We start from the raw sequence: 13120 nt of genomic DNA on the forward strand, positions 1-13120 counted from the left end.
CGTGAAATTCAAAGAAATCCAGGATAAAGAGTTGTTGCAGGTAAAGTCTACAGCAGGGGTTGGCAACCTTTTTATAAAGAGCGATAATAAATACATTCATTTTCGCAAGCCATATACTCTCTGTCACACCTATCTATTTCTGCTACTGTAGCGTGAAAGCAGCCTTGGGTAATACACAATGAATAGACGTGGCTGGATTTGAACCACAGTCATAGTTTGCCGACCTCTGGTCTAGATGAACAGATCTTTGCACAGATCAGAATCCCGGGTTCACGCTGCTACTTGTGAATGCTCGAGAAATTATATATGCATGTATATATACACATCTATATTATCTCCTGAAAGGCAGAATATCAGGTTGAGAGTATGGACTCTAGACCCAGATTGCTTGGCCTGGTTGTCCACGTATATGATTTGTGACCATGAACCAAGTCACTGCCCTCTCAGCACTTCAGTTTCCTCACCTTTAAAACAGAGACAATGGGGCACCTGGGTGGTTCAGTCAGTTAAGTGTCCAACTCTTGATTTTTGGCTCAGATCATATCTCAGGATTCGTGGGTTCAAGCCCCACATTGGACCCTGTGCTGATAATGCAGATTCTGCTTGGGATTCTCTCTCTCCTTCTTTCTCTGCCCTTCCCTCACTTTCTCTAAATAAATAAATACAGAGATAGCAGTATCTGTGTCATAGGGGTACATAGTGGGGTAATCTTTGTGAAACACTCAGAGAAGAGCTCAGCACATAGAAACTGCTAGACGTCTGTGTTGAGTGAGTGTGGAATAAGTCTTTGGTTAGCATGTTGCATACATTGTCTCATTCTTTTCTCACAGAAGCCCAGAGAGGTAATATATGACTTTAAAGATATGGAAATCTTTTTAAAGATTTCTTTTAGAAGATGTCTTTTTTTTTTTTTTTTTTTACCAATTTCCCATTATTCTGGGCCTTATATTGAATGGGTATTTTTTTTAATTTATTTTTTATTTATTTTTATTTTTATTTTTTTTTTTTACAAATAGTTTATTGTCAAATTAGTTTCCACATAACACCCAGTGCTCATTCCCACAAGTGTCCTCCTCCATGCCCATCCCCCCTCCCCCCACATCCATTAGTCCTCAGTTTTTGTCAGTATTCAAGAGTCTTTCATGGTTTGCCTCTCTCCCTTTCCCCCACCATTTCCCCCCTTCTTCTCCCCCTTGTTCCTCCGTCAAGTTCCTCCTAATCCTCCTATACGTGCAAACATATGATATTTGTCCTTCTCTGCCTGACTTATTTTGCTCAGCATAACACCCTCAAGGTCCATCCGTGTTGCTACACATGGCCAGATTTCATTGTTTCTCATTGTCATGTAGTATTCCATGGTATAGATAAACCACATTAGAAGATGTCTCTTAAAGACATTTAAATCCCCACAGAAAGTGGGATTCAGAGACACTAGGTAAGATTCATATGTCACACAGCTAGTAAGTGTTCATTGTAGGGCCAAAATAATACATTTAGAGATTAAAACCTCTGTGAAGAAAGCATGTCTCCTACTCAATTTCAACTCAGAATAAAAGTAACTGATATGGTTGGCTTCTACATTGGTTTGAAAAGATAGCTGCAAATACTCTGACATGCTTCTCCTCAAGAGCAATCTCTTCCTCTTGAAGCAAGGTGGATTTGAGACTGCTTCAGCCAACAGAGCTTGATGAAAGTGACACCATGTGACTTCCAAGGTTAGACTGTAAAGGGCTCCTCACATTTTGCCTTGTGGAACACAATCTCTTAGACCTCTGAGCCGCCATTTAAAAAGGTCAAATTACACTGAGGTTGCCAAGCTGTGAGGAAGCCCAAGCCACATGGAGAAGCTGCGCATAGGCTCTTAAGTTAATAGTCCCATTTGAGCCCAGTCTTGGAGTCATCCCAGCCCACGAACCATACATGTGAGTGAAAGTCTTCAAATGAATCCAGTCTCTAGCTATGGAGTAACTCATAGGCTTTTAACTCTCCCTTTCTGATGTCTCTGTAGATATCATCATCCATACCCACTGTGATCTTCCCAGAATCTGTGAAAAATAAAATAGTTAGCCTTTGGGGCTCCTGGGTGGCTCAGTCGGTTAAGCATCCCACTTTGGCTCAGGTCATGATCTCACAGTTTGTGGGCTTGAGCCCTGCATCAGGTTCTGTGCTGACAGCTCAGAGCCTGGAGCCTGTTTCAGATTCTGTGTCTGCCTCTCCCCTGCTCACACTCTATCTCTCTCTGTCTCACTCTCAAAAATAAATAAAGATTAAAAAGTATTTTTAAAAAAATAGCATTTTATGTGACTAAGTTTTTGGGTGTTTTGTCAGCATAGAGATAAACAGGACATCTTTCCAGATTTTCCTAAACTACAATTATAATTCAGCTTATTAATACTGGTCTTTCTTCATTCCTCAGTGGTCCTGCTTTGCTACTTGCCTGAAACTTTTTTGAGTCATCAAGCACAGAAAGGACTTAAGATGTGAACCCAGAAGGTCTTCCTTTAAAGCAGGGCTGTTGACTTTCACATGCTACTAGGGGATTATAAGCAAATCATCTCATTTTTGGGAGGGGGGGAGTTGGTTTTCTGTAAAATGATGAGCAAAGCCTTCTCTGCAAGATTTCCATGAGACTCAAATGATACCATGGGTATAAAGCTGCTTTAAAAGAATTTAGAATTCAGACCTTTGTCAAGAGACCTGGGGCAGAGGGTAGTTTTAATCCTCCTGGAGTTCCACCCCCAAACAAATCAATAGTGTTGATGCCACAGCCATGAAAAGAGCAAGCACACTTCTCATCATACACCAGGGGCTCCTAAAGGGTCTTTGTGTGCGTGCACGTGTGTGTAATTTAACAGTGGGCTAGCCTGGTGATTTTGAAACAACTCGAGTGTCTGACATGAAAGCGAGTGACAGTACTTGGAACGAGGGCCATGAAATGCAAGTATATTGCAAATCACTCAGTCGTGCTGTCAGGGGAATCATAGTCACCATATATATTTTCTTAAATGTAGCTTCCCAGCAAACCTTTCATAAAATTCATGACTGTGACTGACCTCTGCTACATGCTTGTCTCCACAGTCTCCCCTTCCCCCTCAAATATAACCCAGGCTTATAATGCATTTGTGGCAAAGCACTGTTGATTGGCTGCTGAACAGCCATTCTCAGTGCCCTTCTCCCTTTCTTCCTCTTTCCATGGAGTCCTGAAGACTATTATTTGCCAGCCAATTTTCCATGCAGCTGGGAATAGACTGTGCCCATAGGAATAAGCAAAAGTCTTCTTGGAAAAGTCTTTCAAAAAATATTTCCCTTTCCTGATATGAGGACACACAATGCTGGCACAGCTTTTCCCACTTAATCTTTCTATTGCCTTGAGTGCATAATGGATGGAGCTATAGCAGCCATCTTGTGATAATGAAGACAACTCCAAAAGTGGTATCTGCTCTAACATCCTTGAACCAACCACCTCTCTCTGTAAGAAAAATAGTTCCAAGTTTGTGTAAGCCTCTGAGGTTGTATTTTCTTTTACTTCTCCAATGCAGACAATTCTGATATGACTTTGCCATGTGTAGTTGGGACCAGGTAACAAATACTATTATATATGCATGTATATATTCACATACATACTATCTATCAGTATGCTGGGTTAGCAGCTAACTTTTACTTTCCTACCCTTCACAAAGATGGCAGAAACAAGTTTCTTGAGTGTAAAGTCACTTAGAGGCCACACACTTCTCTCTCCCTCTACTGGTCCATGACTTCATAGACACTCTCTCCACTTCTCCCTATGCTTTGCCACTCTGCTGGTCCAGGTCATGATTTCTTCCTAGACCATGGCCATGGCCTCCATCATTTTCTTCAGTTCTCCATTGTGGTGCTTCCCAGTCTCTACCCTGAAGCATCAAGGTCTTTGTAAAAAAACAACATCTGTGCATGTATTCCTGTGAAAGCAGCATCCCAGTGCTCACTCATGAAAGCTTGAACGTCTTCATTCTGCTGAGAAGGCCTCTGTGTTCTTCTCTAACTTTTGCTTCATCCAGGTCTTTAGTCCTGCCTCCTTTCTACAACGTTCTCAGCTCCTCAGCTTCAGCCATGCTGAATTTAAAAATCCTTCTTGCGCTATTCAGATCCTTCTGCCTGAGTGGCTCCCTCTTACCCTGGACTCCACTCTAGATTGGTGTTCCTGTCATGCATCCCCACAGCAATCTACCCAGTAGCTGGAGAAGCAAACACAGAATACAAGCAAATATTCTTCTGACTAGATGGTAAGCCAACTGAGAGTGAGGCCCAGGTATACCTCGTTCACTGTTACCAGCGCCTGGAGAAGTGCCCAGCATGTAGGCTTGGAAGAAGGGAGGTAGGAAGAGAAGGAAGGGAAGAAGGAGGGATGAAGGGAGTGAAGGAAGGAAAGGAAGGCTAGGAAGGAAGGGAGGGAAGAAGGGAGGAGGAGTGAGGGGGACCGGAAGAAAGAAGTGAGGGAAGGAAGGCAGGAAGGAAGGAAGAAACAACAACACAAGATCATTTGTCTTTATATTCTGGCCCTATTCTATTCAACCGTTGCTCTGATAGACTATTTCAAGCTCAGAAGGTAGACAGGGAGACTTATCAGTTACCACTTGGGGCACTTGTTGATTGGCTGACCTAATCCCCATTTCCAACATCCTTTTCTTTTCTACTTTTCAGATAGACCTGGTCATGGGTGAAAGTGCTGGCTAATGGGGCACATGCAGAAATCTGTGGTGGGATTTACAGGAAAGCTTTTGCGCTGTTGACTGAGGCAGTACCCTTTCCTCCTTATTCCTCTCCCCTTGTTTCTGCTGTAATCTTGACTTGATGGCTAGAGCTACAGCAGCCACCTTGTAAGGATCAGAAGTCACCCGAAGAGGGGTCCCTAGGTGCTCAATGAGTTAAGCGTCTGACTCCCAGTTTTGGCTCAGGTTGTGATCTCATGACTTGTGGCTTCAAGACCTTCATTGGGCTCTGTTCTGACAGTGTGGAGTCTGCTTGAGATTTTCTCTCTCTCTCTCTCTCTCCCTCTCTCTCTGCCCCTCCCACTTCTATAAATAAATAAATAAATAAATAAATAAGCTTTTTACAAAAATAAGTCACCAGAAGAATCATAAAGACCTGTAACAATTCAAATCATTCGCCTTTTATTCTTCACTTATCAGAAAGCTTTTGGATAACTAGATTTTACTTTTTTCATTTAGGATTTAATCCTAAATATTTTTCATATATCATTAAAACTTTTTGGTAACTATCCATTAGATTTTCCACATAACTTTACATTGAACACATATACCACAGTACATTTGGCCACTTTTCTACTACTGTGAATATGTTTCTTTTTCACTTTCCGCATTACTCAAATTTGAGGAATTAAACATTCCAGGAAGCCATCCAGTATAATGGGCTGCACTTGTGGGTTGATGTTTGGATGGAAACTGAGTTGAATAACCTTTGGGTTTCAGAAGACACAGTGAAATGTTGTGGAGCCTAAAAGGCTTATGGGGTTATCTTTATGCACTGGCTGTATTTTCTAAAGCATGGTAGGTATCCTATAGGACCCAGCACCCAAGTGAACCCAGTGGGCATGCCGTCCATGTGAAAGGAATGAGGCCTGGGGAGACTAGGGGCTGGACTGAATTGGAAAAGTGTTTCCTAAGGAGCCCTGGGGCCTCATAGCTGGTATGGAAACAGAATCAGTCTTGAGAAGTGTGCAGGTGACTGCCAGAAATTAAATTCATATAAAAAATATATGGACATAGTAAGAATGGAAGCAGGAAGGAGTGCTTGGGTGGCTCAGCAGAGTAAGTATCCAACTTTTGATACCAGCTCAGGTCATGATGTCATGACTCAGGAGTTTGAGCCCTGTGTCCAGCTCTGCACTGGTCACTGCTTAGGATTCTCTCTCTCCCTCTTTCTCTCTGTCCCTCCCCTAGCAGAGAGTCTCTCTTTCTCTCCCTCTCTCAAAATAAGTAAATAAACTTAAAAAAAAAAAGGAATGGAAAGAGGAAAATGAGAAATGAAGAAAGTATAAGTGATTGGTTGAGAAATCAATAAAGTATAACGTACGTGGTGTGGTTGCAGCCCAGAGCTGAAGCCACAGACAGTGAGGAGACATTGGGCACCATGTGACAAGATGCCTGGCTACCATGATGCAGGCTGATGTACAAGCTAAGGGGCCTCCTTCCGTTAGATAATCCTAACCACTTTTCCTGATCAGTTTTACATATTTTTATACGATAAAACTATTTCTTTTTTTTTTTTTTTTTTTATTTCTAGGAGAGAGAGAGAGACAGCGTGAGCAGGGGAGGGTCAGAGAGAGAGGGAGTCACAGACTGAAACAGGCTCCAGGCTCTGAGCTGGCAGTCAGCACAGAGCCCGACGCGGGGCCCGAACCCACGAACCGCGAGATCATGACCTAAGCGAAAGTCGGACGCTTAACCGACTAAGCCACTCAGGCGCCCCAAAACTATTTCTTTTTTTAAAAATTTTTAAACATGTATCATTTTTGAAAGACAAAGCATGAACAGGGGAGGGGCAGAAAGAGAGGGAGACACAGAACCTGAGGCAGGCTCCAGGCTCTGAGCTCTCAGTACAGAGCCCGACATGAGGCTCAAACCCACGAACCGCGAGATCATGACCTGAGTTGAGATCAAGGGTCAGACACTTAATGGACTGAGCCCCCAGGCCCCCTAGAAACTGTTTCTTTATGAAAAATAAATTGGGACACCTGGGGGACTCAGTCCATTAAGTGTCTGACTCTTGATGTCAACTCAGGTCATGATCCTGCAGTTTGTGAGATTGAGCCTTCGTTATGGAAAATAAATTGGGACACCTGGGAGACTCAGTCCATTAAGTGTCTGACTCTTGATGTCAGCTCAGGTCATGATCTTGCAGTTTGTGAGATTGAGCCCCAAGTCTGGCTCTGCACTAGCAGTGTGGACCCTGCTTGGGATTATCTCTCTCCCTCTCTCTCTGCCCCTCCCCTACTTGCATGCATGCTCTCTCTCTTACTCCCTCTCTCTCGAAAAGAAAAGAAAAGAAAGAAAAGAAAAGAAAGAAAAGAAAAGAAAAGAAAAAAAAGAAAAAGAAAAAAAAAAAGACAAGAAAAGAAAAGAAATAAATAAAGACTGCTTACTCTGAAGTGAGGCTGGGAAGGGCTGGCTCTGTATTCTCCATCCTTCTCTTCTATTGTCTGCAGTGGGGAGACATGAGAACGTTCAAGGGGTGTCAAAGGGGCATAGATCATCCCACTTCATTCCTCCAAACAAATCAGGGCAGGGGAAATTTTCAGTCCTCTTTGAGAATATGATGAAAGCTAATGACTCCTTGGGGGGGGGGAAGCCCACATGCACACATTCATAAAACATGGCTCACATTTTTAGAGAATAGTATCCCACTTTAGAAGCAGAAACATTGGGGGTGACTGGGTGGCTTAGTCAGTTAAGTGTCTGACTCTAGATTTGGCCCAGGTCATGATCTGACAGTGCAGAGCTTGCTTGGGATTCTCTCTCTCCCTCTGTCTCTGTCCCTCCTCTACCCACTATCAAAATAAATAAATAAACTTAAAATAAATAAATACATAAAAGCAGAAACACTGAAATTCAGAGGCCGTAACAGCCTCTTTCTCATCTCTCTGCTATTTCTCAGTTTATTTTTAAAAATTATGTTCTTGGATCCCACCCTGTGACTGGACAGCCAGATGTGCCAAGGGGCTCAGGACACTCTCTTCCTGCCAATGAGACTAAAGTTCAAGACTAGAGACGAAAAGAGGAGCCTGGGTGGCTCAGTCAGCTAATCATCTGACTCTTGATTTTGGCTTAGGTCATGATCTCCGGGTTCATGGGCTTGAGCCCCGTGTCAGGCTCTCCACTGACAGGGCAGAGTCCTGCTGAGGATCCTCTGTCTCTCCCTCTTCCTCTGCCCTTCCACTTGCATTCTCTATCTCTCTATTTCTCTATCTGTCTATCTATCTATCTATCTATCTATCTATCATCTCTAGCTCTCTCTTTCTATCTCTCTATCTATCTCTAGCTCTCAAAATAAATAAGTAAACATTAAAAAAAAAGATTAGAGATGAAGAAATAGAGCAAACGTGACTACTGAGGGCTCCCAGCAAAAATTCATATGGTAAATGTTCTGTTTCCTCACCCAGGTGTCATGAACTATATCCTCCCCAACTTCCTTCCGTGGAATCCCCATGCTTTAGGGGAGTCCCCACACTACAGAATGTGCCCCACACTCTTTGGGATGGTCATCAGGTGCTTCTCAGTCTCTCTCCTTTCTGAGCCCCATCCTACCTTTCCCTTTAAGGATTCTATTGATCTTCCCTCAGTCCTGCTCTGCCTGTTGAAGGTGAGCTTGTGCCTACATTGACCTTCATCTGGACCCAGTCCCCAGTTCATGATTTGGTCACAACCTGGGCTCCTTTGTAATATAGTTATATTATATTAATACAATCATATTAAGTATATTTGTATTATATTTTATTTCTCCATGGAAGAAACAAAGGTAGGGATGTGTGAAATAATAGGCCAACCAAGAAGGATTACCATGTAAATTTAAAAGTTAAGAACTAAACTTGACAAAACAAATAACAAGTACTAACTGAGTTCAGGGGAAGACAAAATTAACAAGAGATGTGTAAGACTGGGTAGGGGGTCAATGTGACACTTGGATTTAGGCAGGGTCTTTAAGACACTACATTTATGGAACTTACTGTGTATTAAGCTCTGTCCTAAATATGTCAGGCACAAGCTCTTGTAATCCTCACAATAACCCAAGGGAAGCATTATTTTTAAGCTCACTTTGCAGATGAGGAACCCAGCTCAGAGACAGTAAAGAACTTAATATCACAGAACCAGGATTTGAAACTAGGTCCATCTGATGTCAAAGCTTTTACTGCACTCCAGAGCATGCAATTGATAGGGTCTAGCACATAGTGACTGTTCTATCAATATTCATTGAATGAATGAATGAATGAATGAATGAATGAATGAATGAATGAAAGAAGCAACGATGTGAGAACAAGAAGGATCATATATCTTGGAACTGGATTATACATCCACAGTAGAGCAGGAAGCTTCAATGGAGGAGATGATTGTGCAGCTACTGAATCACTGATATTTATCGAGTGCTTACTACGTGCGAAGTGCTTTAACATTTCATGAAAATCCTCTTGGGGTCAGTAGAAATATATTGAGCACTCAGATACTCTGCTGGCCCTGTCCTGGGCCCTCAGGATGGCAAATTACCTGCAGACATCCATAGCCCAAATGCAGAATTAAGACTTGTAATGTTCTTCATGCCATAAATAGGGTTATCTAGGGTCTTAATTTACCTACTCTCCACTTACCCTCTACAACCATGAGCAATCCATCAGGAGCTAGATTTCTTTGTTTCTGGGGATTTTGGAATGATCAATGGGCTTGAATATCGTAGGAGGCCACCCCCTCTTTCAGTTCTCACAACCTCCTCATAATATGCTCCCATATAGCGTGAGCAATTTACAGTATAATGAATTTGTTTTATTCTGGTTCAGCCTGGGCACCACAGCCCCTGACTGCCTTCCTGTTGTTTTATTTACTCCTTAGCCATTCTCAGTTTTGTAGCTATTCCCTTTAGCTCTCCTTTTCTGTAAGGTCATTCTAAGGACAGGATGTTGCAATGGCCAAGATGAGTTGTGAACAATGCAAGTCAGGTGTGTGCTGGTGATTCTCTCTCTTTTTTTGGGCTCTCTGAAATCTGGCCCATAAAGAAAAATTTCACACGCTCAAGATTTAGAGCCCAAATTCCGATTTTGAGGTCGGTGTCATTCAGATGAATGCCCCTGAGCCAGGCACAACAGAACAGTTACTGAGAGAGATAAGGTGATTCAGTGTTGTCCCTTAGTGAGCTGTAACTCATGAGGGGTGGGGGGGAGACATTTTTGTAACCACTAAAATGTGTAAGGCCAGCCTCGGCCCTATATATTGCTGTTTTCCACAATGGTTGTTTCCTGGAAAATCCATCTCTTTCACCACAGGGTGCTAGGGGCATTGAAAATTAGTCAGTTTGCTCTACTGGCCTTGTTAACTCTTGTGTCAGGACATTAATACAAGATAATAGTAATCACATTGGTGTTAAATATCTGCAGTGTTAGGGCAATGGCTTTGAATCTCAACCCACTACATCTGATTAATAGCGATACTGAGTGTAGCACCAGGAAGATACACTCCCCAGGCTTCTTGTCCTGACAGTATAAACACTCCAAAGATAAACGCTTCATTTATATGTGAATACAATTAATATTAGCTTCTAATTATTTCTGGCATGTGCTTTTTGATGCTAGAGCCTTTAAGTCACAGTGGTCAAAGGGTAATGCATCATAACAGGTTACAACATCCCCAAGGATTCCTTGATTGACATGAAAATGTTTTTTTCCTCCAACTGATTGGCACTATGGCAGGTGTGACGTGATGGCCAAGCTTTTAGCTGTCCATTAAAAGATATTAAATCGGGAGAATTTGGCTTCAATAATTAGCTTCCACATTTGGGGAAAGAGACCAGCAGCACTGTGGATAGAGTTCTTTTGGGAGCTAGAGTGAAATAATTTTCCAGTTGAGTCCGTGCAAACAACTTGAAAAGTTGATTTCCAAAATTTCTGGAGCATCTCCCCCACGGAGATGCGGGTAGGGTGGAAATAATCCCAGGATGGAAACAATTGATGGGGAGCCTTATCTAAGGATGCCATGATATCTATATGTCACTTTCCTGCAGGTTGTGACAGGAGAGGTGGAACAAGGTGGTCAGATAAAGACATGGTGCTACAAGAAGGTGGCTGACATGGAATGGACCTGAAAGACAATGGAAGCTTTGCCTTCTTAGTCACAATTGATCCTATGCTTTTTCTGATATCACAATGAGGCCCAGTTGTCAGCAACATGGGGACAAATTATTGGGAAAACCAGAAAAATAATTCCCTTTCTTTAACCTCCTGACTAGTTTTATGTGTCACCTTCCCTCGCCTTCCTGGGATTCTGGCGTTTCTGAAAGGTGAATAAATCTGCAATCCAGTTCCATCTACCCCACCTGTGAATTAAAGGGGAGCATCGGAATGTGAGTGCACACAAGGCTTGCTGCTCCATGAGCGATTTTTTTCTTTTGCCTATCTAGAGAAATCACTTGACTTCTGTGTATTGCGTTAGACCACTGTCATTAACAACAGTGGTGTCATTTTGATGTGCTCTGTGAGGCAGTGGGAGCTTTGAAGTTGAAAGATAGAACAGACATGGATAAATAGTACTCTGAGCAGACTGCGATTGCACCATTATTGCCAGCAATTATTTCACCGAGTGACACATCTGATAAAAAGTCAGCCACCTTCCTCCAAGAAGCCTCTCAGTAGCTACAACCAGGGACTTCGCCCTGATTTCTTTCTTTCTTCTTCTTTTTGTTAATGGACAGCAGCTTGCTAATTTGCTGACTGGCGCCTTGTGCATCCTCCACTGCAGGTTCTGGCTCCATTTCTGTGAGTGGGGGGTCGAGGTTTTAGATGCGGGGCTTCATGGGAGTCAGCATGGGTTAAAGGCAGTTTCCTGGGATTGGTGAGGTAGTGGGCTTTTGATTGGTCCTTTCTGGGTTTCCTTTTTGCTCAACTCCTTCTCAGCCTGTCATTCCTTTTGACAGTGTTCCTTTCCTGGTTTTGGAAATGCAGATGTGACTTCTTAGAAACTGAACAGCTGTGTTTAAAGAAGACCTAGCATTTGATGGGTAGTGATTTTGATCACTTATAGCACCATGTGCACAGTATTGTCTTAGCACCAGTATTTACTCTCTCCGTCTTCATAATAATGACTGTAGGTACTATTACTATAACCCCCCCTTTTTCAAGCAGAGAAACTGAGGAACAGGGATGAAGCGGAGGCCACACAGCTGATAGTCAGCAGAAGAAGACTCAAACCCAGGCAGTTTGGTTGCAGAGAACCCCAGCTGCCTTTTTGGCTGTGCTGTGCTCTGTGGAGGATGTGCCTGGCATCAGAAGTGGGTAGAGGAGTGGTGTACAATAGTTATGAATTAGAGAGAACGGAGGTGGACTTTCTAAGGTTGCACTGAGACTTGTCCCTCAGTGCTTGTTCTGGAAGGATAGTAGTTTCAAGTGGTCACATAAGACCCACTGTGTTAGGGACCCCTAGAGCCAGCACTGGGACAACCAACTTCTGGTTAGAAAATCATGCATGCGTAGGACTCGATGCTCCAATGCCAGTGATGAAGTGACCCACATATAAGTGAGTGCATACTACTGGGAGGTGCTCAGCCCAGGGGGATGTGGGCTAAGGCCTGGTTGGCTGTATCAGGGCTAGGGAGATGGTTGCTGGCAGACATTCTTTGGAGTTGGCTGCATGATGATTGGTCCTGTAGCCCTGACTCTAGTCTGCTTCGGTCCAAGGGAAAAGTTTTCTAAAATCTCAAATCTCTGTTTCCAAATTTGATGTCCAAGGAACTTATCTGGGTAGACCATATCTGTATGCATTTCTTCTTCTTCTCCCTCCACCTCCACAAAATTTATTTTTAGGTAGACATCCTGTTTTAAACAAGAATTTCAGAACCTGTAAGTTTTGCCCATGCCTGATTCCCTGGTATGACTTATTGACCGTGTGATTTAATCAGTGTGTTGATGACAATAACTGAGACTGTTATCTAGAATTGAGGAAGTGTGCTTTTAACCAGCTTTGCACAACAAATATGGCAGAACTGTTACTTCTTCACCTCTTTCTTTCTGTTTCCCATTCCTACTCCAAGTGGGCAATCAGGCTTTGGTAAAATTGATGAAAGGTATATTACCATCCTAAGCCATTTTAATTACAGTAAAAACCTTGGTTTGTGAGCATAATTCATTCAGACATATGCTTGTAATCCAAAGCACTTGTATATCAAAGGGAATTTCCCCATAAGAAATAATGGAAACTCAGATGATTTGTTCCACAACTAAAAATTATTCATATAAAATGATTATATTACTGTAATATGATACCAAATAATAAAGAAAATTCATAATATAAAGAAAAATAAACTAGTTAACCTGCACTTACCTTTGAAAACCTTCCTGGCTGGTGTAAGGGAGACAAGAGAGAGGAGG

The sequence above is a fragment of the Hyaena hyaena genome, unplaced genomic scaffold (assembly GCF_003009895.1).
Source record: "Hyaena hyaena isolate Hyena2069 unplaced genomic scaffold, ASM300989v1 scaffold_97, whole genome shotgun sequence".
Taxonomy (NCBI): Eukaryota; Metazoa; Chordata; class Mammalia; order Carnivora; family Hyaenidae; genus Hyaena; species Hyaena hyaena.